The sequence below is a fragment of the Octopus bimaculoides genome, chromosome 9 (genome assembly GCF_001194135.2).
Source record: "Octopus bimaculoides isolate UCB-OBI-ISO-001 chromosome 9, ASM119413v2, whole genome shotgun sequence".
Classification (NCBI taxonomy): domain Eukaryota; kingdom Metazoa; phylum Mollusca; class Cephalopoda; order Octopoda; family Octopodidae; genus Octopus; species Octopus bimaculoides.
This window is the reverse complement of record NC_068989.1, coordinates 93711285-93716638: the sequence shown is the minus strand read 5'-3', so window position 1 is coordinate 93716638 and position 5354 is coordinate 93711285. Positions and strand designations below refer to the sequence as shown.

Sequence of the window (5354 nt, the reverse complement as noted above, 5' to 3'; positions counted from 1 at the left end):
AGAGAGAGAAGGGAGAGAGAGAAAGTGGGAGACAGAGAGAAAGCAGAGAGAAGGGAGAGAGAAAGTTGGAGAGAGGGAGAATAACACACAGAACGAGATGCAAATAGAATTAGGTTTTTAGTTCACAATTTTTGTTAATTTGACTCCGGATTCAATGAGACGCTGAAGCTGTACATATGCGTGATAAAATTTTATATGCTCTTCACTTGGTATGAATGCCGGAACAAATTGCAAAATTGCATTTCAATAAATAATGACTAATTCCGTTTGGAAGATAAAAGCTTTTCAATAATACAGGAATTGTAATTCTTATCAGCTGCATATGTAATGTAAATTATATTGGTATTATATTGGTATTTTTAACTCAGTAGTTGTGTATACTACTTATGGGATATTTTCATGTCAATATGTAACTTACTCTTTGTCGAACTAATATATTATGGATGCACATACTGAAAACTTTGTGGTTATATTTCAAAAGGTAAAGAGCCTTAGTAAATAATTAGTTTGGATTCTAAAGTTATCTTTTTTTAAAATTCCATTATCAATAAAGTTGTAATTCTTTACCTGATTTAACTCCACCACCTGGTCTTTGGTTGTCCACAGCATAATTCTTCCAATGGCAAGAGTCTTTATTTTCAGAAAATGCCCCTCCCGTTGTTCCACCAAATCACGAAGTTCCTTAATACATTAAGTGTCATCGATACTACACTTTGCTTTTTTCTGACTAGGCAGTAAATATAATCTGAAAAACCCAATTACATACGTTAAAACTTTCTGACTTAGAATTATGAGAATATCTCAGTGGATTTCTGATGTCTGAAGCGGTCTTTGGTCTGATGCCTTTGACCATTGCTAGCTTCCTGATTCACGTAGGTGGTAATATCTGCTATAGTTATTAATTGAACCCATAAGAATGCCAGTTACTTTATTCTTTCAAGGAGAGGTGTGAATAAGCCGAGTCAGTTCGCAGCCCACCCTATCTACACTGTGGGATGCATGTATTTCTGAGTTATTTATTCTTCTTCAGCTACAGACACCGGAAAGGCAAATGCTGCGAACTGACACGAAGGATAGGTCATTCTTATGATATTTCTGTCATTGTTCAATGACTGGTCGTGCCATTCGGCAGCTCGCAACAGCGTTAAGTAGTGATGCGTAAAATACAAACTCGTTGCCAGTTCATATATTCTTGAGGTATAAATACACCTTCCATCGCTCCAGCAGCCACTTTTTAGATTTGTCAAGAATGCGGAAATTGAGACAATGTCTATATTCGCTCGCTACTAAATAGGCACCGAAAGAAAAAACTACCGGAAAAATCAGGCATTTTAGCAAGCCCTGTTCGCTAGCGAATGACAGCTCGCTTTACTGGTGTTGCTGCAGTATTTTATATAACTTGTGTATTTTTTTGGCTAGTGATAGCGTAAATTAGAGTTACAAGCCAAAAGAAGGTTTTGTTGTTAATACATGCTTTTTATCAGTTACTATTGTTGTAAATTTTATCTTTCACTTGTTTCAGTCATTAATTGCGACCACGCTGAGGAATCACCTTGAGGAAAAATAGGAAACACTTCTTGAAATTTGTGTATCATCTTTGTGCAGACCCGCTATATCCTCTATGTATCGTTCGAAATTTTCTAAATATAGATTCGAAGCAAGTAGTGTCCATTTTATAATTTCATTCTCTCACATCTGACATATATTTCATTTCAGGGTCCTCCTACTTTAATAGTTCATAAATATCCTTGTGGTAACATTTTGGTCAAAATGGACCGCAAAGGATCTCATTATATACAGATCCTTGCTCAGATTTTTCATAAATATATTTGACAGGTTTTCTTCGATCTCACGGTCAATTTCCACAGATAGTCTAACATCGTCTCCACCTCGCTGTCATATAACATTTGCTAAATGTTTATATCATTTTCTATGTACACAACTTTCTAATACTATTCAGGTCAAAGCGTCAGCCAAATAGATATAGCTGCGGATTCGATCACCTGTCATTGTCCATCCTATGCTTATGCTATTCACACAGACATAATGTGGCCATTTTCTTTATTGTGTTAGTCGCATACCATGTACTTTATATTATGGTATTGCATCAATATTTTCTTAAAGGTTTTATTTTAGTTTTATCTTCAGCTTTTTCTTCTTTGGAATTAGTTACAATTTTTCTGGTGTTCTTTGAGCAACAATTCATTCCAATGTATCTTCGCGGTGATCCTGAAATTTAAACAACTACCAAATCTTCAATATTTCTGTGACACCTTGAAAGGGATGAAGAAATAATACAGAGATACAAAAGCACGAAAAAGATCCTATCAACTTACATCAGTTGTGAAAAATAATCCTGGATTGATTCCTACTAATATCGATGACTTCAAAACGTGCAGAGAAATTACTCCAGTATATATATAATACACAATATATATATATATATATAATATACTTTAAAGAAATAATATGCTTAAGTACCAAATATTCCATGCCTAACAATTAATCGATAATGTTCAATCAGGGATATTAACAGTAAGGAATGCCTTTAATCCACTAAAGTCAAGGGATATTAGAGTTATGTGACTTTTCTAACGAAATATATTGTGGGAATTTTAACTTCAGCACGAATCTGCCATAGAGAAGAGTCCTACTCTCTCTCTCTCTCTCTCTCTCTCTCTCTCTCTCTCTCTCTCTCTCTCTCTCTTTCTCTCTCTCTCTCTCTCCCTCTCTCTCTTGTTCTCCCTTTCTCCCACTGCTTTTCTTTCACTCTCACTTTCTTTCCTCTCTCTCCCTCTATGTATATGCATATACATACATGCATGTATACACACACACACATATATATATATGCATGTTTGTCTGTATTTAGATATGTACATATTCATACGCACGTAAAATATATGACCTTATATACATATATGCACGCACACACACATACATTACATGTACACATACACGCACACATATACGTACGCACACACGCATATCTATCTATCTATCTATCTATCTATCTATCTATCTATCTATCTATCTATTTACCTGTGTGTGTGTGTGTGTGTGTGTGTGTGTGTGTGTGTGTGTGTGTGTGTGTGTGCGTGTATATATATATACATACACACATATAATCATACACGTCTTTTCCATTCAGAAATCACCATTTTATAATAACGACAATCACGTTTTTACACTATAAGAGAGTCAGAAACGCCTAATGCTTTTCGTGGAATATGGATCACGTTTAATCAGAAATTAAATTGATATTTCCACTTACATATAATTTCAAAGTGAACATTGCTCGAGGTTGTTTTCTTAGTGGTATACAGGAAACCTTCATAATTTCGTTATGTTGAATGCTGTTTTTAGTTTCATCCTAAATACAATAAACATAGCAATGACATTAGTGTTAGGATTATGCAGATGTTATATTTATTATTAATATTGTTTACAGAGCAGTTGAGCAATCCATTGGCCGATTCAGTGCAGCGTCTCATAAATGTTTTGTGGTATATAGCTACTTGTCTTTACGATTTTAGTTCAAATCCTACTGAAATAAACATTGTTTTTCATAATCACTGGGTCTTGAAAATATAGAGATTTTCTATCCAGTGCTCGGCTTAGATTTATCTGTCGCGCGTTCTGAAGAATATCTGATTCTATATGAATACTATGATATTGGTTCCAGATTCTGGAATCTGTAAGTTAGCTACATTCCCCCTCGTGTTTAACTGGTACTTATTTTATCGATCCTGAAAGGATGAAAGGCAAAGTCGACCTCGGCGAAATTTGTACTCTGAACGTAAAGATAAACGTAAAGTTGCCAAGCATTTTAGCCATGGTGCTAATAATCCTGCCAGTTCGTAACATAAATATCATAAATATTACTTACGGCGGTAGAACAAATAAATATTATTAGCAGTGGTTGAACAAAAAAATATTTTACTGCATGTCAACACCATCTGGTTTCAATTCCTGCGCCGTGGCTGATATATTTTTGTTGTTCCTGCCTTAAGAGTAAACATTGAGTGTTTTTTTTTAATATTTCTCATCTTTCCTCTTCTAAAACGCCAACCAAAAGTAAAACAAAATTGCTAATATTTATGATAGAATTCTATTTCAACATTACATTAAACAGGTCTCACCAGCTTTCTGAGTTCTAACGATGCAGGCTTTCATTAAACGTTTTCTTTCTTAGTGGCAATAATTGCTAGTAAAAGACTACGTGCCCAGTCGCTATCTTCTATTTTCACCAGATTACAATAATCCCAATTGTACAATCTCACGCGAGTTTGTGGCTTAAATATCATTTAGGATCGAGTTCTGTGTCTTAATCGTCTACATTAATGTTTCTCACTCACGATTCTACACTTCACTTGAACTCTCCGGGTTCTGAAAGAAATTGTATTACATGAATGTTGTCCACTCTAACCGATGTTGTAAATATCCAAAATATACAACGACACATCGTCTGAAGCGCAAAGCATTTTGAGGACACACTGCTAGAAGGAAATGCATAGCACTTATGAAAGAAAAGCGAAATTGCATATAGACATAATGGGAGATAAGGGAAATCAGATGGAGCCGTTAAATATTGTTCAAAGCAAAATAAAATTTTATAATCTCAGTAGAGCAAAAAAAAAAGGCTTAAATAATTCATCTCTTCTAAATCTTTTAATGAACACTGGAAGGAATGAAGATAGAAGTCTTCCACCTACATTTGGTTCAATCCATGCAATTCTAATTACAACTCATATGATGATGGATTTAAGAGAGGAGAAAGAGTGTCACACATTCGTATTCTCTCTCTCTCTCTCTCTCTCTCTCTCTCTCTCTCTCTCACTCACTCACTCTCACACCGTCTCTCTTTCTCTCTCAAATTATAAGCTATTTCGCAACAGATAGGAACTGGTAACTACTACTACTACTACTACTACTACTACTACTACTACTACTACTACTTATTCTTCTTCTTCTTCTACTACTAGTACTACTACTACAACAGACGTTAGTGGTTGAAAGTTAGAAGTAGTAGTAGTAGTAGTAGTGGTGGTGGTGGTGATGGTGGTGGTGGTGTTTGTGGTGGTGTTGGTGGTGGTGGTGTTGCGGAGTATGGTTCGATTCACTATATGTAAATGTCTTAGTAATGACCGTACGTAAATTAGTTTGTTAGAGAAACTTCAATACAAGTTAGTGGCAACTAGCGAGATGATGGCTTGCGATAATAATTTCATTCCGGTACATTAAAACTTCATATTTCTTTAAGTTAGTCTTCCTCGTTTTCCCTTTTCCTTCATCGCTCTGTCTCTCTCTCTCTCTCTCTCTCTCTCTCTCTCTCTCTCTCTCTCTCTCTCTCT

General features: G+C 35.4%; 1 non-coding gene across 1 annotated transcript; it reads right to left on the bottom strand.

Moving 5' to 3' along the window:
• Window positions 1-1559: 1559 nt before the first annotated feature.
• Window positions 1560-1663, bottom strand: LOC128248807 (U6 spliceosomal RNA). The gene has a single exon (XR_008264963.1). It is a non-coding gene; the product is annotated as a U6 spliceosomal RNA (small nuclear RNA).
• Window positions 1664-5354: the final 3691 nt, after the last annotated feature.